The 20,969-nt window shown below is 39.1% G+C and overlaps 1 long non-coding RNA gene across 3 annotated transcripts in view; it reads left to right on the forward strand.

Moving 5' to 3' along the window:
* Positions 1-20,969, forward strand: part of LOC307186600 — a 429,363-nt gene that overhangs the window by 282,827 nt on the left and 125,567 nt on the right. For all 3 annotated transcript variants that reach the window (XR_013828419.1, XR_013828420.1, XR_013828421.1), the window contains one exon: positions 10,789-10,904. This is a non-coding gene — a long non-coding RNA (uncharacterized lncRNA). The remainder of the gene's footprint in view (positions 1-10,788; positions 10,905-20,969) is intronic.

Raw genomic sequence — 20,969 nt, forward strand, 5'->3', positions numbered from 1 at the left:
AGAATACATTTCCTCAAACCATGACATCAAAAAACAGATAATAAAATGTTGTCCATCTGAGGAAGTCCTAGATGTGGATTCCTACAACTAGAAATTTAACATTGAAGATTAAACTAAGTTACGGTTTTTCCACTTCTAGCTGTGTGGCTTAGAGCAAATGACTTAACACCTCTCAGGACTCTAAAGTCTGTCTTATCTGCTAAACAATAAAGGTAATAATGGAACGAAATTCATAAGTTTATGTGAGAGTTAAATGAGATAATCCACGTGAAGTGATTTGCGTAGCACCCGGCACATAGTAGATGCTTAATAAATTATTATTATTATTACTGTTATTGTTGTTACTATAATCATCATCACCAAAGATAAAATACCATATCAAATGTGCTTTTAGCATTTATGCCTTTCAACCCACTGATGTGGTCTCTGGTGGATATAAAGGTGGAAAACATATTTAGTTCCCTCCAAAAATTTATACTGTAGTTGCAGAAATAAGAGTACTATTCTTGAAAAGAATATGATAATAAAAATTTTAAGAAGTAGTTCAATAAAGATAAAAATGATGGCAAAATGGCACAAGATTTACGGCCCATGGATTTCATTGATAATGGTTGCTGTGGGCATTCAGAGGTGAGAGACAGATGGCTTTCAAGCCAGGGGTGATCATGAAGGACTTTGGGAAAACATAGTGGGATTTAAACTGGATATTGAGGGAGGCACAGGATTTATTTAAAGCCAAGAGAAAAGGGGCAGATATTTCACGCCGGTGAAATATAACAGGGAAAAGTGTGGAACCGAGAAGACCCAAGTGTGTTTATGGAAACAGTATTTATAAGAGAGCTAAGATTTCAGTCAAAGTAAAGCAGATTTTTCTGATGAGTTGTTTGCTAAAGTTCTATTGGCAAAATAAAGTATAAAAACTAGAAAGCGAAGGGAATAGATATAACTATAAGACATAAACTTGAATTAAAATTTTCCATGCTAAAGACAAAAAGTTTGGAAAATTTCAGGAAAGAGTGATTCTATTAGAGACCTCCTTATTAGAGACCCCTTTATTTATTTTTCTAACAGCATAAACATTATGCTTGGGTTTTCAAGACAGCCTTTGAAAGTAGGAAAAGTCTGTGCTTGCAAATAACAATCTTTTAAGATCTTTGGCATCACTACAAGTTTCAGGTCTTTATTTTGGAACTCAAAAGCCAAGACTTTGACCATTTGCTTTTTGTGCTCTTTCTGCTTCCTTGAGCTGCTGCTGTTTGCTGCCGACAAAATAGGAGAACATGAAAGTAAAAATGTGTTTTTAAAAATGGAGATGCAGTTGACATATAACATTAGTTTCAGGTGTACAATATAAAGATTTGATATTTGTTTATATCGTGAAATGATCACCACAGTAAGTCTACTTAACGTCCATTACCACATGTAGGGACAAAATTTTTTTTTCTTTTGATGAGAACCTATAAGATTTATTCTCTTAGCAGCTTTCAAATATACTGTAAAGTATTGTTGACCATAGTCACCATACTGTACATTACATCCCCGTGACTTCCTCATTTTATACCTGGAAGTTTATACCTTTTGACCCCTTCACCCCTCTCACCCATCCCCCCCACGCACAGATGAAAAATCTTGGTTAATATCTCATATATTATTTTTCTGCTACAAATGCTACCTACTAATGAAGGTCAGATCGACTGAAATACAAGAACGATAACAGAAAAGATAAAATAACTGGTGATATTTAATGCAGGCAATAAATTTCCATATTTTGAACCTGTAGAATTAGGTGTACATATTTTAATGATTAGAAGTTTTGTGCAAAAGGATCACATGTTTGAAGACTATCACTTTATTTTCCATTTCTATCATTTTTATTGAAGTATAGCTGACACACAATATTATATTAATTTCAGGTAAACAACATAGTGATTCTACATTTATATCTATTACATATTGATCATAACGATAAGTCTAGTAACCATCTGTCACCATACAAAGTTATTACAATATTATTGACTATATTCCCTATGCTGTACCTTACATCCTCGTGACTTATTTATTTTATAACTGGAAGTTTGTACTTTTTAATCCCTTCACCTGTTTCACCCAACTTCCCACACCCCGCCCCTCTGGCAGCCACTAGTTTGCTCTCTGTATCTGAGTCTGTTTCTGTTTTGTTTTGTTTTTTAGACTCCACATGTAAGTGGAATTGTATGGTATTTGTCTTTCTCTGTCTGACTTATTTCGCTTGGCATAATACCCTCTAGGTTCATCCATGTCTCAAATGGCAAGATATCTTTCTTTTTTACGGCTGAGTAATATTCCATTGTTTTTATATATATACCACATCTTCTTTATCCACTTTTAAGCACTTAAGTTGCTTCCATATCTTGGCTACTGTAAATAGTCCTGCAGTGAACATAAGAGTGCATTTATCTTTTCAAATTAGTCTTTTTGTTTTCTTTGGATAAATACCCGGAAGTGGAATTGCTGGGTCATATGGCAGGTTTTTAAAAATTTTTTGAGGAATCTCCATACTGTTTTCCATAGAGGCTACACCAATTTACATTCCCACCAGCAACGAAGGAGGATTCTCTTTTATCCACATCCTCGTCAACACTTGTTATTTGTTGTTATTTGTCTTTTTGATAATAGCCATTCTGACAGGTGTAAAGTGGTATCTCATTATGGTTTTGATTTGCATTTCCCTGATGATTAGTGATGTTGAGCATCTTTTCATGTGTCTTTTGGCCATCTTCATGTCTTCTTTGGAAAGATGTCTATTCATATCCTCTGCCTATTTTGTAATCAGATTGTTTACTGTTTTTTATACTGAGTTGTGTGAGTTCTTTGTATATTTTGGATATTAACCCTTTACCGAATACATCATTTGCCAGTATCTTCTCCCATTCAGAAGGTTGCCTTTTCATTTTATTGATGGTTCCCTTCATGGTGCAAAAGCTTTTTGGTTTGATGTAGTCCCATTTTTTAATTTTTGCTTTTGTTTCCTTTGCCTGAGGAGACAGATCCAAACAAAATATTTCCAAGACTGATATCAAAGAGCATACTGCCAGTGTTTTCTTCTAGGAGTTTTATGGTTTCAGGTCTCAACATCAAGGCTTTAATCCATTTTTAGTTTATTTTTGTATGTGGTATAAGAAAGTGGTCCAGTTTCATTCTTTTGCATGTAGCTTTTCAGTTTTCCCACCACCACTTATTGAAGAGACTCTCTTTTCCCCCCTGTGTATTCTTGGCTCCTTTGTCATACATCAATTAACCATATATTCATGGGTTTTCTGGGCTCCCTATTCTGTTGTTTCCATTGATCTATGTTTCTGTTTTTGTGCCAGTATCATACAGTTTTAATTGCTATACTTTTGTAGTATAGTTTGAAATCAGAGACCATGATACCTCGAGCTTTTTTCTTCTTTCTTAAAATTTCTTTGGCTATTCAGGGTCTGCTGTTCAGTACAAAATTTTGTACTGAAATTTGTTCCAATTCTGTGAAAAATGCCATTGGTATTTTGACAGGTATTTCATTGAGTCTTTAGATTGCTTGGGGACATCTTAACGATATTAATGCTTCTAATTCACTAGTACAATATATCTTTCCATTTGTTTGTGTTGTTTTCACTTTCTTTTATCAGTGTTTTACAGTTCCCAGAGTATAGCTCTTTTACCTTCTTGGCTCAGTTTATTCCTAGGTATTTTTTTCTTTTTTATGAAATAGTACACGGGATTGTTTTCTTAATTTCTCTTTCTGATAGTTTTGTTATTAGTGTATAGAATTGCAACAGATTTATGTATATTTATTTTGGTCCTGCCACTTTACTAATTTATTTGTTAGTTCTAATAGATTTTTGGTGGAGTCTTTGGGTGTTTTCTGTATATAGTATCATGTCATCTGCAAATAGTTGCAGTTTTACTTCTTCCTTTCCAATCTGAATGCCTGTTATCTCTTTTCTTTTCTGATTGCTGTGGTTAGGACTTCCAATACAATGTTTAATAAAAGTGGCAATAGTGGGCATCCTCATCTAGTTCCTGATCTTAGAGGAAATGCTTTCAACCTTTCACCATTGAGTATGACGCTAGCTGTAGGATTGTTGTATATAGGTTTTATTATGTTGAGATATGTTCCTTCTATGCCTAATTTGTTAAGAGTTTTTTTTTAAATCATGAATTGGTGTTGAATTTTGTCAAATGCTTTTTCTGCATCTATTGATACAATCATATGATTTTTATTTTTCATTTTGTTAATGTGGTGTATCACATTGACTGATTTGCAGATATTGAATCATCCTTGCATCCCTGGAATGAATATCACTTGATCATGGTGAATAATCCTTTTAATATATTGTTGAATTTGGCATGCTAGTATTTTGTTGAGGATTTTTGCATCTGTGTTCCTCAGAGATTTTCACCTGTAACTTTTTCTTTTTTGTAGCTTCCTGGATTTGGATGACTGTTTTCTTCACCAGGTTAGGAAAGTTTTCAGCCATTATCTTCAGATAGGTAGGTCTTCTGTCATTGTTTCTTTTTCTCTTCTCCTTCTGGGACCCCTATCATGCGAATGTTAGCACACTTGATGTTGTCCTAGGGGGCCCTTAAACTATCCTCATTTTTTTGAATTCTTTTTTTGCTGTTCCAGTTGGTTAATTTCCATTACCCTGTCTTCTAGATGGCTGATCTGTTCTTCTGCATCCTCAAATCTGCTGCTGATTCCCTGTAGTATGTTTTTCATTTCGGCTATTGTATTCTTCAGCTCTGATTGGTTTTTTATATTTTCTGTCTCTTTGCTGAAGTTCTCACTGAGTTCATCCATTCTTCTCCAAAGTTCAACGAGTATCTTTATGAATATTTCTTTGGACTCTTTACCTGGTAAATTTTGTATCTCCATTTCGTTTAGTTCCTTTTCTGAGGTTTTGTCTTGTTCTTTTGTTCGGAAGGTATTACTTTGTCTTCTCATTTTGCCTAACTCTTTGTGTTTGTTTCTATGTATTAGGCATGTGAGGTATATATCTCCCAGTCTTTAAAGAGTAGCCTTACGTAGAAGGTGTCTTGCGGTACCCAGTGGCACAATCCCCCCTGGTCACCAGAGCCAGGTGCTCCAGGTGTATCTCCTGTGTGGACTGCGTGTGCCCTTTTGCTGTGGTTGGGCTGTGGTTGCTGCAGGCGTGCTGGTGGGCAGGGCTGGCCAGCTGGCTGAGAGGTCTGCACACAACTGCTGTGGGCATGCTGATGTGTGGGGCTGGCCCCCCGTGTGACTGGCCCTGAGGCCTTGCGGTGGCTGTTGTGAACATGCTGTGGCTGTGGGCTGGCTCCCTGGAGCAGGAACTGCTTTAGGGGGGCCACTGATGCTGACACAGGCCACTTGCCAGGCGGGGAGCGGGGGGGCTGGGAGCTGCTTTGGAAGGGCCAGCTGGGATGGGCCTGGTAGCGGGGCTGGTCCTCAGGAGAACACCAGGGTGGGTGCATGGTTTTAGCGGAGATGATAGCAAGTGACAGAAGTGGCACCTGCCACTGCCAGGCCAGGTAGGTAGAAACAGAGCATAACAAAATGGCACGCGCCAGCGCTTCTGTCCCTGAAGGAAGTTTTACCAGATCCCTGTCGCTCCAGCACAGGCCCTAATATTAGTCAACAAATCTCCTTCTCATATAACCCAGGCACTTTCCAAGTTGCTTCATCTGTGCTGAGACGCAGTGAGAGTGAGTCTGTGCACGAGCCCTTCACGAGCGGAGTCCTGGTTTCCCACAGCTCTCTGGCTCTCCCAGATGTAAGTCCCACCAGCTTTCAACGTCTGACGTTATGGGGCTCATCTTCCCTGTGCAGGTCCCCTGAGTTGGGGAGCCCAGTGTGAGGCACGGACCCCTTGCTTCTCAGGGGGCATCCGTGGTTGTGATGTCCCTCCTGCCTGTGGGCCACTACACCCGGGGTGTGGGCTGTGACAAGCCTGCATCTCTTCCCTTTCTTCCCATCTCCATGTGGGCTTTTCTTTATATCCTTAGTTGTAGAACATCTGTCCTGTTCGTCTTCAGGCTGTTCTCAGAGAGAGTTGTTGTGTATGTGGTTGTAGGTTGGTGTGTCCCTGGGGGGAGGTGAGCTCAGGTGTGACCCTGGGGACAGGTGAGCTCAGGTGTGTCCCTGGGGACAGGTGAGCTCAGGTGTGTCCCTGGGGAGAGGTGAGCTCAGGATCCTCCTGCTCTGCCATCTTCATCCAGCAGGCGTGAAGACTGTCCCTTTAAAGGGATGACAAATTATTAACCTTTGACTGGCCTTTTAATTAGAAATGTATGAGGTAAATAAATGGATAACGGGCATTTCTTGTGCAAGAAGCCACGCAGTGGAGAAAAAGCACATAGGTTTAAGGGGCTTATAAGCAGTGTGTAATGGCTGGACAGTACAGTTCATATGGGAGGTGTGGGGGGTAGAGAGAGAGAGCACGCGAGAGCCAGTGAAGGGCGAGATGAGAGCGGTTTGCAGGGTCAGAGCTCTGAAGAGACATACATCATGGTAGAGGCGGTGGGGAGTTACTGAAGAACCGGCTCGCATTTGGTAGACAGTGTTTTTGGCGAGAATCACCTCAGAGAGAAGGGTGTTTCCATCATTCAGAAGAGAACTGTGGTAATCCAAGCAAGAGGTGGGAACGGAAACCATAACCAAGGCAGTCACGGTGGAAAACTGAAGACAGCTTCATGAGACGTTTAAAGTAGAACAGATGAGACTTGATTCGTACTGGTCTCGGGGGCAGGAGAGGAATGAGTCTTGGATGACCTCCGGGGTTCCGGCTAAGGTGACTGGAGAGCATCATTTACCAAGCAAATACTTATATGTTAAATGTGCCAAACTTCTTGCCAGGCTCTCCGACGGGTTGTAGGCACACAAAGGTAACTGAGAATTTAGCGGAAGAGGTAGACAAGTGAACGTACAAATATATTACAGCTGGTAAGCGACACCTTTCATCCTCATAAAGAATCCAGGAGAAAAAGAAAACAGAGATGAATTATAAGGAGGAAAAGTGGCATTCAGTTATAGACACAGAAAAGATCAGGAGAGCTCTGGACCCACGAGTGGGAACTGGAAGTTATACGGAGAGGCAGTCAGGGCGAGAGGGACAAGAATCAGCCTTGGAATCAGAAAGACTTGGGCTTGGATTGCTGCCTGGCTCCATCAGTTGTTAGGTTTATGACTTCAGGTAAGTAACAGGTTCGTCATCTGAAAAATGGGATTCAGACCACCCACTTTTCACAGTTACTGAACATGGGTGATGATAATGTATTACATCTTTAGTGCAATAACTGACAAAGAGGGTGAGTGTACATGGGGGTTCTGAAGTGTGGTGCCATTGCACAGTTCCTGTCTGGAGTTCAGGTGGAGATCTCAGATGGGGGGTAGATGATTGGTGACGCTGCAGTGGGTGAGAGACTGCTCCACAGAAGTCTAGCAAGCGAGAAGGGCAGTGATGATTTCTGAACATCGTCCTGTTTTCTGAACGGGTGCTCATTTCAGAAACTTCAGATTATTCAGTTCAGTTTTTCTGAACAATTTCCTTGCCTTTGGAAAGATAGGGAATTACTGAAAACAGTAATATCTTTTAAAATTAAGTCTCCATGTTTTTTTTTTCTTAGAATGTGCATCAGATTGCACGTATCAATAACTGTTGCATATTGCATAGAAAGAACTTTCTAACTTGTCTGTGTTTAGGATGATGACTGTGACCATCCTTACAATACAATTTGAATGATGACAATATCTCTTTTGAGATTTATTAAGAAAATCAGTCATTAGTCACAAAAGAGTCTCCTCAATTTCAGAGGCTAATTTTAAGCATGTGACTGAAAGAAGTTGCAGTTTTGGTCATTAATCAGCAAAATCTCATTTGATTTATGGGAAGAGCGGTTATTTCAGAGTCAGAAAGTTCTTAGTTTTAGTCCTGGCTTGGTTTCTTGGTTCTTTGAGTGAACTTGGACAAGTTTTTAATCTCTCTGAAGCTTAGTTTTCTCAAGGTTAAAATGTAGTTAATAATAACTTCTTTGCACATTTATTGTGAGACTTAAATGAGATAAGAAATGTAAAATGACTATCACAGTGCCTGGCACCTAGTAGCTTCCAAGTTTTTTTTTTTCTGGGAACAGAACCTCAGTATCTTTTTTTCTTTTTCCTCTTCTCAAAGAATAAGCATTGATGACACGTTTTACCAAAGCTTTAAGCTAATAGTAACGTTCATTTGTGGCAACTCTAGAAACAAACTGCCACACTGAGACATAAAAATTGAGCTAGCACGTACAGTCTAATTTTAGGATTAGTTACTTGGGATGTAACTTGTGTATAAATCACCAAAGGGCTGGGGTGTTATCAGGCAGCCCATGCTTACAGCATGAAAGCAGACTATATTTACCTTAACTGTCTTTTATTATTCTTCTCACTAGCAAAGTCCTGTGAGAAAGAACTCAGTTACCGTTGCTGCCAGAAAAACACATCTAAGTGTCTAATAATATAGCTAAATACATTATTAATTAGAAGCAGCAAGATGAGCTGTAGTCCTGTCAAGAAGTTAAATTATCCAGTAGGTTTTCCCACCTCTTTCTATATACCATTCCTTTTACAGGATAAGTTTCAAACTAAGTATGAACTAAGTATGTTTATTAGATCTGGCAGATTCCATTCTTGTATTGAAAAGTTTCCTTTCCTTATTAAGAATGGAAGCTCTCTAATGAAGGGTGTTTATCATTATAAGCACTGCTTATTTACTCTCATAGCACTTCTGCATGCGGCTTATTTCTTCATTTCCCCCTCCTCCCTTCTAGCGATTGTCATCTGAGGCCACTGCTCTTTGCGTTTACAATACTGCTTCTTCTGTTTCCCCTATGTATTTCATTTTATTTTTCTCTTGTATCCCATCTTGTTTATGGTTTCCGTTGCTGTGCAAAAGCTTTGAAGTGTCATTAGGTCCCATTTGTTTATTTTTGTTTTTATTTCTGTTACTCTAGGAGGTGGGTCAAAAAGGATCTTGCTGTGATTTATGTCACAGAGTGTTCTGCCTATGTTTTCCTCTAAGAGTTTGATAGTTTCTGCCCTTACATTTAGGTCTTTAATCCATTTTGAGATTATTTTTGTGTATAGTGTTAGGGAGTGATCTAATCTCATACTTTTACATGTACCTGCCCAGTTTTCCCAGCACCACTTATTGAAGAGACTGTCTTTTCTCCACTGTATATTCTTGCCTCCTTTATCAAAGATAAGGTGACCATAAGTGCATGGGTTTATCTCTGGGCTTTCTATCCTGTTCCATTGATCTATCTTTCTGTTTTTGTGCCAGTACCATACTGTCTTAATTACTATAGCTTTGTAGTATAGTCTGAAGTCAGGGAGCCTGATTCCTCCAGCTCCGTTTTTCATTCTCAAGATTGCTTTGGCTATTCGGGGTCTTTTGTGTTTCCATACAAATTGTGAAATTTTTTGTTCTAGTTCTGTGAAAAATGCCAGTGGTAGTTTGATAGGAATTGCATTGAATCTGTAGATTGTTTTGGGTAGTAGGGTCATTTTCACAATGTTGATTCTTCCAATCCAAGAACATGGTATATCTCTCCATCTATTTGTATCATCTTTAATTTCTTTCATTAGCATCTTATAATTTTCTGCATACAGGTCTTTTGTCTCCTTAGGTAGGTTTATTTCAAGATATTTTATTCTTTTTGTTGCAATGGTAAATGGGAGTGTTTTCTTGATTTCACTTTCAGATTTTTCATCATTAGTGTATAGGAATGCCAGAGATTTCTGTGCATTAATTTTGTATCCTGCTACTTTACCAAATTCATTGATGCGAAAATCCTCAACAAAATACTAGCAAACAGAATCCGACAGCACATTAAAAGGATCATACACCATGATCAACTGGGGTGTATTCCACGAATGCAAGGATTCTTCAGTATACGCAAATCAATCAACGTTGTACACCATATTAACAAATTGAAGGAGAAAAACCATATGATCATCTCAATAGATGCAGAGTAAGCTTTTGACAAAACCCAGCACCCATTTATGATAAAAACCCTGCCAAAAGTAGGCATAGAGGGAACTTTCCTCAACATATTAAAGGCCATATATGACAAACCCACAGCCAACATCGTCCTCAGTGGTGAAAAACTGAAACCATTTCCACCAAGATCAGGAACAAGACAAGGTTGCCCACTCTCACCACTCTTATTCAACATAGTTTTGGAAGTTTTAGCCACAGCAATCAGAGAAGAAAAAGAAATAAAAGGAATCCAAATCAGAGAAGAAGTAAAGCTGTCACTGTTTGCAGATGACATGATAATATATGTAGAGCATCCCAAAGATGCTACCAGAAAACTACTAAGACTTTATTGATTTTTGAAAATGATTTATTCTTTCTAAGGCATTCTACCGATAAAGTGTTAAAATTTGAAAACACCACTGGTCAAATCCTTTCTATAAACACATTTCTTTATACTTAGATAAAGGATCTAAGCCCTAAGTGACTCGTTCCTAATTTTAAGCAAAACTGACCGTGACAGTGGTAGGTGCCAGATGTTGGGTGGTGTCTTCAGAAAGTGGCAAATGCTGCATGTATGGCTGATAGATTTTTTAAAAATGACCTCAGATGACAAAGATGCTGCTTGTGAAAGAAACTAAAATACCCTCATGATTTCCTACATTATTTTCTCTAAATTTTTGGCCATTGATTCTATATTCTTTCAGCACTTTTTTTCTTTGGCTTTTAGTGTTTCTAATGACGTTTTCATTCTCTGCCCACACCTTTCCTCCAGGCTCTCAATCTGAAGATTTAGCCGTTAGTACTGACTGGCCATGGCCATGGTGCTGAGCCTGGACCTCCTGCTCATTTGTCATCCAGGACAGCAGTGACAGTGTGGGATGCTGCATGGTAAGTACCATGACCTCCAACCTCTCGACAGGCTTGGTTCCTCTCCTGTCTCCCCCTGCATCATTTTCATAAACATAAGCTGACTACTCAATATGTGTGTTTCAGTTCCTGGAGTCAACAGTGTGTTTGCTAACTAAAGAGAAGAGGTTTCATCTTATTATTGGAACTTGGGCATCATTACCTCAATCAGTTGCCTGGTAATTCTTTCTAGCAGAAACCTAAGCATCAGCAATGATTTAAACCAGTCTGTACGAGCTTATTAGCAGCAGTAACTAGCAGTAGCTATAATAGTGACCATTTCCATATTAAAACCGTCTGTGTAGGTAATAGCACTTTACATTTGAATATGTATTTTACTATATTAGGTTATTGTGCATTTACTTGCCATTTAGCTTGTTTGTGGGAGGCTGTACTTATCGTGGTTAAGGTATGAGAGTCAGAAAAATCTTGGTTCTAGCCGAGAGGCACTGAAAAAGTTATTTAACTTCGCAAAGCCTTGGAGTCCCAGCCTCGGTTAGGGCTGTCGGGAGCAGGGACCATATGAACTTTGCAGAGAAGCTCCCCTGACGGCTGTCTCCAGCTGTCCCCATCCTGCCTCTGCTGCTCTCTATTGTATTGGTTTCTTTTCCTTTCTTTGTAGCACTTGTCGTAATCTGATGTGATATTCTTTATTTGGTTACTGTTTTGTCACACAAGACAGTGTAAGCTCCATGTGGGCAGCCATGTCTTCTGCTAGGTTTGTTGGTGCATCTCAGGTTCTCACCTGAGAACCAGGCTGGCATTCAGAAGGAGCTCTGAGACTATTTGTTGAATGAATGAATAATGTATTCAAACACTTAACACAATATCCACAGAGGAAAACGCAATAAACCATCATTATTGTTACTGCAAATATCATGATGAGCTTACAACGAGAATTTGAATCATTAGTATGTTATTTTTTTCTCTAAGGTTTTGTTTGTTTGTTTGTTTTACATCTTTATTGGAGTATAATTGCTTTACAATGGTGTGTTAGTTTCTGCTTTATAACAAAGTGAATCAGTTATACATATACATATGTTCCCATATCTCTTCCCTCTTGCGTCTCCCTCCCTCCCACCCTCCCTATCCCACCCCTCCAGGCGGTCAAAAAGCACCGAGCTGATCTCACTGTGCTATGCGGCTGCTTCCCACTAGCTATCTGTTTTACGTTTGGTAGTGTATATATGTCCATGTCTCTCTCTCGCTTTGTCACAGCTTACCCTTCCCCCTCTGCATATCCTCAAGTCCATTCTCTAGTAGGTCTGTGTCTTTATTCCTGTCTTACCCCTAGATTCTTCATGACATTTTTTCCCCTTAAATTCCATATATATGTGTTAGCATATGGTATTTGTCTTTTTCTTTCTGACTTACTTCACTCTGTATGACAGACTCTAGGTCTATCCACCTCATTACAAATAGCTCAATTTCGTTTCTTTTTATGGCTGAGTATATTCCATTGTATATACGTGCCACATCTTTTTTATCCATTCATCCGATGATGGACACTTAGGTTGTTTCCATCTCCGGGCTATTGTAAATAGAGCTGCAATGAACATTTTGGTACATGACTCTTTTTGAATTATGGTTTTCTCAGGGTATGTGCCCAGTAGTGGGATTGCTGGGACATATGGTAGTTCTATTTGTAGTTTTTTAAGGAACCTCCATACTGTTCTCCATAGTGGCTGTACCATTTCACATTCCCACCAGCAGTGCAAGAGTGTTCCCTTTTATGCACAACTTCTCCAGCAATTATTGTTTCTAGATTTTTTGATGATGGCCATTCTGACTGGTATGAGATGATATCTCATTGTAGTTTTGATTTGCATTTCTCTAATGATTAATGATGTTGAGCATTCTTTCATGTGTTTGTTGGCAGTCTGTATATCTTCTTTGGAGAAATGTCTATTTAGGTCCTCTGCCCATTTTTGGATTGGGTTGTTTGTTTTTTTGTTATTGAGCTTCATGAGCTGCTTATAAATTTTGGAGATTAATCCTTTGTCAGTTGCTTCATCTGCAAATATTTTCTCCCATTCCGAGGGTTGTCTTTTCGTCTTGTGTATGGTTTCCTTTGCTGTGTAAAAGCTTTGAAGTTTCATTAGGTCCCATTTGTTTATTTTTGTTTTTATTTCCGTTACTCTAGGAGGTGGGTCAAAAAGGATCTTGCTGTGATTTATGTCACAGAGTGTTCTGCCTATGTTTTCCTCTAAGAGTTTGATAGTTTCTGGCCTTACATTTAGGTCTTTAATCCATTTTGAGCTTATTTTTGTGTATGGTGTTAGGGAGTGTTCTAATCTTATACTTTTACAGGCACCTGTCCAATTTTCCCAGCACCACTTATTGAAGAGGCTCTCCTTTCTCCACTGTACATTCCTGCCTCCTTTATCAAAGGTAAGGTGACCATATGAGCATGGGTTTATCTCTGGGCCTTCTATCCTGTTCCATTGATCTATCTTTCTGTTTTTGTGCCAGTACCATACTGTCTTGATTAATGTAGCTTTGTAGTATAGTCTGAAGTCAGGGAGCCTGATTCCTCCAGCTCCGTTTTTCATTCTCAAGATTGCTTTGGCTATTCGGGGTCTTTTGTGTTTCCATACAAATTGTGAAATTTTTTGTTCTAGTTCTTTGAAAAATGCCAGTGGTAGTTTGATAGGAATTGCATTGAATCTGTAGATTGCTTTGGGTAGTAGAGTCATTTTCACAATGTTGATTCTTCCAATCCAAGAACATGGTATATCTCTCCATCTATTTGTATCATCTTTAATTTCTTTCATCAGTGTCTTATACTTTTCTGCATACAGGTCTTTTGTCTCCATAGGTAGGTTTATTCCTAGGTATTTTATTCTTTTTGTTGCAGTGGTAAATGGGGGTGTTTTCTTGATTTCACTTTCAGGTTTTTCATCATTAGTGTATAGGAATGCCAGAGATTTCTGTGCATTAATTTTGTATCCTGCTACTTTACCAAATTCATTGATTAATTCTAGTAGTTTTCTGGTAGCATCTTTAGGATTCTCTATGTATAGTATCATGTCATCTGCAAACAGTGACAGCTTTACTTCTTCTTTTCTGATTTGGATTCCTTTTAGTTACTTTTCTTCTCTGATTGCTGTTGCTAAAACTTCCAAAACTATGTTGAATAAAAGTGGTGAGAGTAGGCAACCTTGTCTTGTTCCTGATCTTAGTGGAAATGCTTTCCGTTTTTCACCATTGAGGACGATGTTGGCTGTGGGTTTGTCATATATTGCCTTTATTATGTTGAGGAAAGTTCCCTCTATGCCTACTTTCTGCAGGGTTTTTGTCATAAATGGGTGTTGGATTTTGTTGAAAGCTTTCTCTGCATCTATTGAGATGATCATATGGTTTTTCTCCTTCAATTTGTTAATATGGTTTACCACATTGATAGATTTGCGTATACTGTAGAATCTTTGCATACTGGAATAAACCCCACTTGATCATGGTTTATGGTCCTTTTAATGTGCTGTTGGATTCTGTTTGCTAGTATTTTGTTGAGGATTTTTGCATCTATGTTCATCAGTGATATTGGCCTGTAGTTTTCTTTCTTTGTGACATCCTTGTCTGGTTTTGGTATCAAGGTGAAGGTGGCCTCGTAGAATGAGTTTGGGAGTGTTCCTCCCTCTGCTATATTTTGGAAGAGTTTGAGAAGGATAGGTGTTAGCTCTTCTCTAAATGTTTGGTAGAAATCACCTGTGAAGCCATCTCGTCCTGGGCTTTTATTTGTTGGAAGATTTTTAATCACAGTTTCAATTTCAGTGCTTGTGATTGGTCTTTTCATATTTTCTATTTCTTCCTGATTCAGTCTTGGCAGGCTGTGCATTTCTAAGAATTTGTCCATTTCTTCCAGGTTGTCCATTTTATTGGCATAGAGCTGCTTGTAGTAATCTCTGATGATCTTTTGTATTTCTGCAGTGTCAGTTGTTACTTCTCCTTTTTCATTTCTAATTCTATTGATTTGAGTCTTCTCCCTTTTTTACTTGGTGAGTCTGGCTAGTGGTTTATCAATTTTGTTTATCTTCTCAAAGAACCAGCTTTTAGTTTTATTGATCTTTGCTATCGTTTCCTTCATTTCTTTTTCATTTATTTCTGATCTGATTTTTATGATTTCTTTCCTTCTGCTAACCTTGGGTTTTTTTTGTCTTCTTTCTCTAATTGCTTTAGGTGCAAGGTTAGGTTGCTTATTCGAGATGTTTCCTGTTTCTTAAGGTGGATTGGATTGCTATAAACTTCCCTCTTAGAACTGCTTTTTCTGCATCTCATAGGTTTCGGGTCATCATGTCTCCATTGTCATTTGTTTCCAGGTATTTTTTTTATTTCCTCTTTCATATCTTCAGTGATCACTTCGTTATTAAGTAGTGTATTGTTTAGCCTCCATGTGTTTGTATTTTTTACAGATCTTTTCCTGTAATTGATATCTAGTCTTATAGCGTTGTGGTCGGAAAAGATACTTGATACAATTTCAGTTTTCTTAAATTTACCAAGGCTTGATTTGTGACCCATGATATGATCTATTCTGGAGAATGTTCCATGAGCACTTGAGAAAAATGTTTATTCTCTTGTTTTTGGATGGAATGTCCTATAAATAGCAATTAAGTCCATCTTGTTTAATGTATCATTTAAAGCTTGTGTTTCCTTATTTATTTTCATTTTGGATGATCTATCCATTGGTGAAAGTGGGGTGTTAAAGTCCCCTACTATGAATGTGTTACTGTCGATTTCCCCTTTTATGGCTGTTAGTATTTGCCTTATGTATTGAGGTGCTCCTATGTTGGGTGCATAAATATTTACAATTTTTGTATCTTCTTCTTGGATCGATCCCTTGATCATTATGTAGTGTCCTTCTTTGTCTCTTCTAATAGTCTTTATTTTAAAGTCTATTTTGTCTGATATGAGAATTGCTACTCCAGCTTTCTTTTGGTTTCCTTTGCATGGAATATCTTTTTCCATCCCCTTACTTTCAGTCTGTGTGTGTCTGTAGGTCTGAAGTGGGTCTCTTGTAGACAGCATATATATGTGTCTTGTTTTTGTATCCATTCAGCCAATCTGTGTCTTTTGGTGGGAGCATTTAGTCCATTTACGTTTAAGGTAATTATCGATATCTGTGTTCCTATTCCCATTTTCTTAATTGTTTTGAGTTCGTTATTGTAGGTCTTTTCCTTCTCTTGTGTTTCTTGCCTAGAGAAGTACCTTTAGCATTTGTTGTAAAGCTGGTTTGGTGGTGCTGAACTCTCTCAGCTTTTGTTTGTCTGTAAAGGTTTTAATTTCTCCATCAAATCTGAATGAGATCCTTGCTGGGTAGAGTAATCTTGGTTGCAGGTTTTTCTCCTTCATCACTTTAAATATGTCCTGCCAGTCCCTTCTGGCTTGCAGAGTTTCTCCTGAAAGATCAGCTGTTAACCTTATGGGGATTCCCTTGTATGTTATTTGTTGTTTTTCCCTTGCTACTTTTAATATGTTTTCTTTGTATTTAATTTTTGACAGTTTGTTTAATATGTGTCTTGGCGCATTTCTCCTTGTATTTATCCTGTATGGGACTCTCTGTGCTTCCTGGACTTGATTAACTATTTCCTTTCCCATATTAGGGAAGTTTTCAACTATAATCTCTTACAAATATTTTCTCAGTCCCTTTCTTTTTCTCTTCCTCTTCTGGAAGAAGTTTAATGTTGTCCCAGAGGTCTCTGAGACTGTCCTCAGTTCTTTTCATTCTTTTTTCTTTATTCTGCTCTGCAGTAGTTATTTCAACTATTTTATCTTCCAGGTCACTTATCCGTTTTTCTGCCTCAGTTATTCTGCTATTGATCCCATCTAGAGTATTTTTAATTTCATTTATTGTGTTGTTCATTGTTGTTTATTTCATCTTTAGTTCTTCTAGGTCCTTGTTAAACATTTCTTGCATTTTGTCTTTTCTATTTCCCAGATTTTGGATCATCTTTACTATCATTATTCTGAATTCTTTTTCAGGTAGACTGCCTATTTCCTCTTCATTTGTTAGGTGTGGTGGGTTTTTATCTTGCTCTTTCATCTGCTGTGTGTTTTTCTGTCTTCTCATTTTGCTTATCTTACTGTGTTTGGGGTCTCTTCTTTGCAGGCTGTAGGTTCGTAGTTCCCGCTCAGCTTTGTATTTGGCCCCGCCCCTGCGTGTAGGTCGACGGAGGCCACCTTTTCTTCACTCAGACAGGACGGTGTTAAGCGAGCAGCTGCTTCGGGGACTCTGGCTCAATCAGGCCGGGGGGAGGGAGGGCCACGGAGTGCGGGCGAGCCTGCGGCTGCAGAGGCCAGCGTGACGTTGCACCAGCCTGAGGCGCTCCGTGCGTTCTCCCAGGGAAGTTGTCCCTGGATCCCGGGACCCTGGCAGCGGCGGGCTGCACGGGCTCCCCGGAAGGGAGGTGTGGATAATGACCTGTGCTCGCACACAGGCTTCTTGGTGGCGGCAGCAACAGTCTTAGCGTCTCATGCCCATCTCTGTGGTCCGTGCTTTTAGCCGCGGCTCGCGCCCGTCTCTGGAGCTCCTTTAAGGAGAGCTCTTAATCCCCTCTCCTCTCGCACCAGGAAACAAAGAGGGAAGAAAAAGTCTCTTGCCTCCTCGGCAGCTCCAGACTTTTCCCCGGACTCCCTCTCGGCTAGCCCTGGTGCACTAATCCCCTGCAGGCTGTGTTCATGCCGCCAACCCCAGTCCTCTCCCTGTGCTCCGACAGAAGCCCGAGCCTCAGCTCCCAGCCCCGCCCACCCCCGGCAGGTGAACAGACAAGCCTCTCGGGCTGGTGAGTGCTGGTCCGCACCGGTCCTCTGTGCGGGAATCTCTCTGCTTTGCCCTCCGCACCCCTGTTGCTGTGCTCTCCTCCGCGGCTCTGAAGCTTTCCCTCTTCGCCACCCGCAGTCTCCGCCCGCGAAGGGGCTTCCTAGTGTCTGGAAACCTTTCCTCCTTCACAGCTCCCTCCCCGAGGTGCAGGTCCCGTCCCTATTATTTTGTCTGTTTTTTCTTTTTTCTTTTGCCCTACCCAGGTACGTGGGGAGTTTCTTGCCTTTTGGGAGGTCTGAGGTCTTCTGCCAGCATTCAGCAGGTGTCCTGTAGTTGTTCCACGTGTAGATGTATTTCTGGTGTATCTGTGGGGAGGAAGGTGATCTCTGCATCTTACTCTTCCGCCATCTTCCCCTCGTCCCTCTGTAAGGTTTGATTGAGTGCTTTGGGTTTCTACCCTCTGTTTTGCAGTTTCCCTGTAAGACCTTCTGTGGTCAGTGACTCAGCCATGCTAATAGCTCCCAGATCTACATCTCTGCCTCTCTCTGGAGTCCCCAGCATGGAATGTAGACGCTCAGTCTCTCTGGAGTCCCCAGTACGGCGTGTAGACACTCAGCCTCTCTGGAGTCCCCAGCACGGCATGCAGATGCTCACACACAGCAGGCCTCCCACTCCTGCTCACCTTCCCGGGCTGCCTCTCTCCGCTCATGATATCTGTACCTGCCCTGATGCTCAAATTAGAAGCTTTGCATCAGCCTTGATCTCTCCCTTATTTCGCTTATCTGACCAATTCACAGTTTCTCCCTCAGAAAGGTCTCTCTTTTCCTCACTTGCCTAGCTCTGTCATTGCCTCTCATTTGGACTTTTATGGCACCTAATAATACGATTAAAGTTTATTGACCACAGTACAGACTTGATATGCATTTAAATATACAGCAGCCTATGAGGAAGATGTTACTAATGTTATTGTTATTATCATTTTACAGATGAAGAGAAAACAAGTTTCAGAGAAATTAAGCAGTTTCTTAAATTCTCAAAGCTGCTGTTGGATTTGAACTTAGATCTGATTTCAGAGCCTCCACCATCTTTGAAATCTTCCTAATTGCTGCAAAATTTCCCTTCTTGAGCCCTTGTTTCAATCCACACTGCCTTCTCCTTTCCTCTGAATGATCTGTTAATCACTCTTCAAGAATCATCTTACACAGCATCTCTTCTCTTTCCAGGTTCTCCAGGGTAGAAGTAGATGCTTTTGCTGGGATTCCACAGCACTCTGTACACGCATCAACCTTGGCCATTATTATTTTGTATTTTAATTATAAGCCTACACATCCTTGAGGGAAGAAACCTCTAATTAATATTCGTATTTACAATATTTCTAGTCAGTAGGAGCTGGGTAGATTTTTATTAAAGGAATGTTTCTATAAATACTGTTCATTGGGGAATTTAATACTTGCTCTTTTATTTTTATAGGAATGCTATTCATTTTTTTCTACTAAAATGTAAACTTAGCAGTTGGGAGTAACTGCTTTTTTAAAAAAATCATTCAACATCTGTTTATTCAGTGGGAAATAGTACTTCAAAATAGCCTGAACAGGCACAGTTTTTTTTTTTTTTCCTGTATACTTTATTTTATTATTATTTTTATTGAGGTATAGTTGATTTACTATATTATATTGGTTTTCAGGTGTACAACATAGGGATTCAAAATTTTTATAGATTATACTCCATTTGAAGTTATCTTAAAATATTGGCAGTATTCTCTGTGCTGTTTAATATATCCTTATAGCTTATTATTTATATATAGTAGTTTATACCTCTTAATACTTGCTTTTTAAACTAACCCCTCCTTCCCCTTTTGGTTTTCTATTATCAACATAGGGAGATTTTAATAAGAAATCCATTTCCACTTGTCCCCCAAGTTCCCACTCCTGTTTCGTATGTGGTGACCTCTATTTACTCTGATATCTTTGTTCCCTCAGCCTCTTTTTCTGTGCCACCCCATATGCCTGTATTCTATTTTCCCCAAGTTTTGCTTTCTGCTAAGCAACAGGTAATGTGTCAGCACTAGTGTTTCACTGCTCACTTAAAGCTTGAGTTCAGATGCTGTTTTTCATCTTTTATGACTATGATGGAAATTTCAGGTCCTAGATATGGGAAAGATATTTTGGGGCAGTAGGATCTTATGATTTTCTTCAAATCACACCCCATTATGTCTTTGAAGAAAGCTTCATACATATCTTTTCTGTAATCATCCTTCCAAAATTGGTAAAAAGTCCTTTGCAGTTGCCAAAACTGTGGTGTGACTGATAAGTTATAAACAGGAAAGTGTTCGTCTCTGCCAAGATGCCAAGATGCTTGAATCTGAATTGTACAAATCTCTGTCTCTTTTTGGAGAAGATAAGACTTTATTTTTATGAGGAAACAATGAAAGCTTATCTTGTACATCTCCAGAATTTGAAAATATATATCTAAAAATGGGGAAAAAATCATTAATATATCCAGGTTCTGATATCAGAACTCTAACAATATGTTTTTAATTTATTAATCTGAAAATATAAGGATAAAACAAATATCATGTAAAAATGTGTTAATGTGAATATATCATTGTAGCCATTTGATATATACAATCAATTTTTGAATTGTTTTAATAAAATGAAATATTTATTAATTTTTAAAAATCCTAAGAAAAACAAACAGGATTTAAGATAGTAAGTTAAAATAATCTGAAAACTAATTTAACTGTCAGTCACATGAAACACAAACTTCCACAGAGTTCTTGAACAGATAGCGCTTTAAGTTTAAATTCTCTGTTCCTAAGTAAAACAATTTAGAACTCCCTCAATTGGTGTTAAACCCAGAATAGTTCATTATCCACTTTCCCATGAAAACATCAATTTTTGGAAGAATTCCTCTTCAAAATGAGTCCAAGCTTGAAGGAAGTGATGAATACATTAGTAATGGGATGTAAAAGCACACTGCATGTGGCTCATTCCATCAGCTAGCCCCAGTTCTTTATTTTATATGTGAAGAAACTGAGGCCTATTGGTACTAGAGGTACAGAGAGAGACATGAGGTGCGTGAATAGGCGCTAATCCAGTTGCTTGGTCCAAAGCTTTTTGCTTCTTGTCACCATGTGGCACCTTGCTTCCCCAACATGAGGTGAACGTGCTCTGAGGGCTGGGCAGAGGGACTGTATTTGGAAGGTAAAATCAGTACATAAGCAAAACTGAAAATTCTAGACTTATCCTGTGTTGGAGTGCAAGGGGAAAAATAAGTAGCAAAGGATGTTGGTT

Source organism: Stenella coeruleoalba (genome assembly GCF_951394435.1).
Source record: "Stenella coeruleoalba genome assembly, chromosome: 1".
Lineage (NCBI taxonomy): Eukaryota > Metazoa > Chordata > Mammalia > Artiodactyla > Delphinidae > Stenella > Stenella coeruleoalba.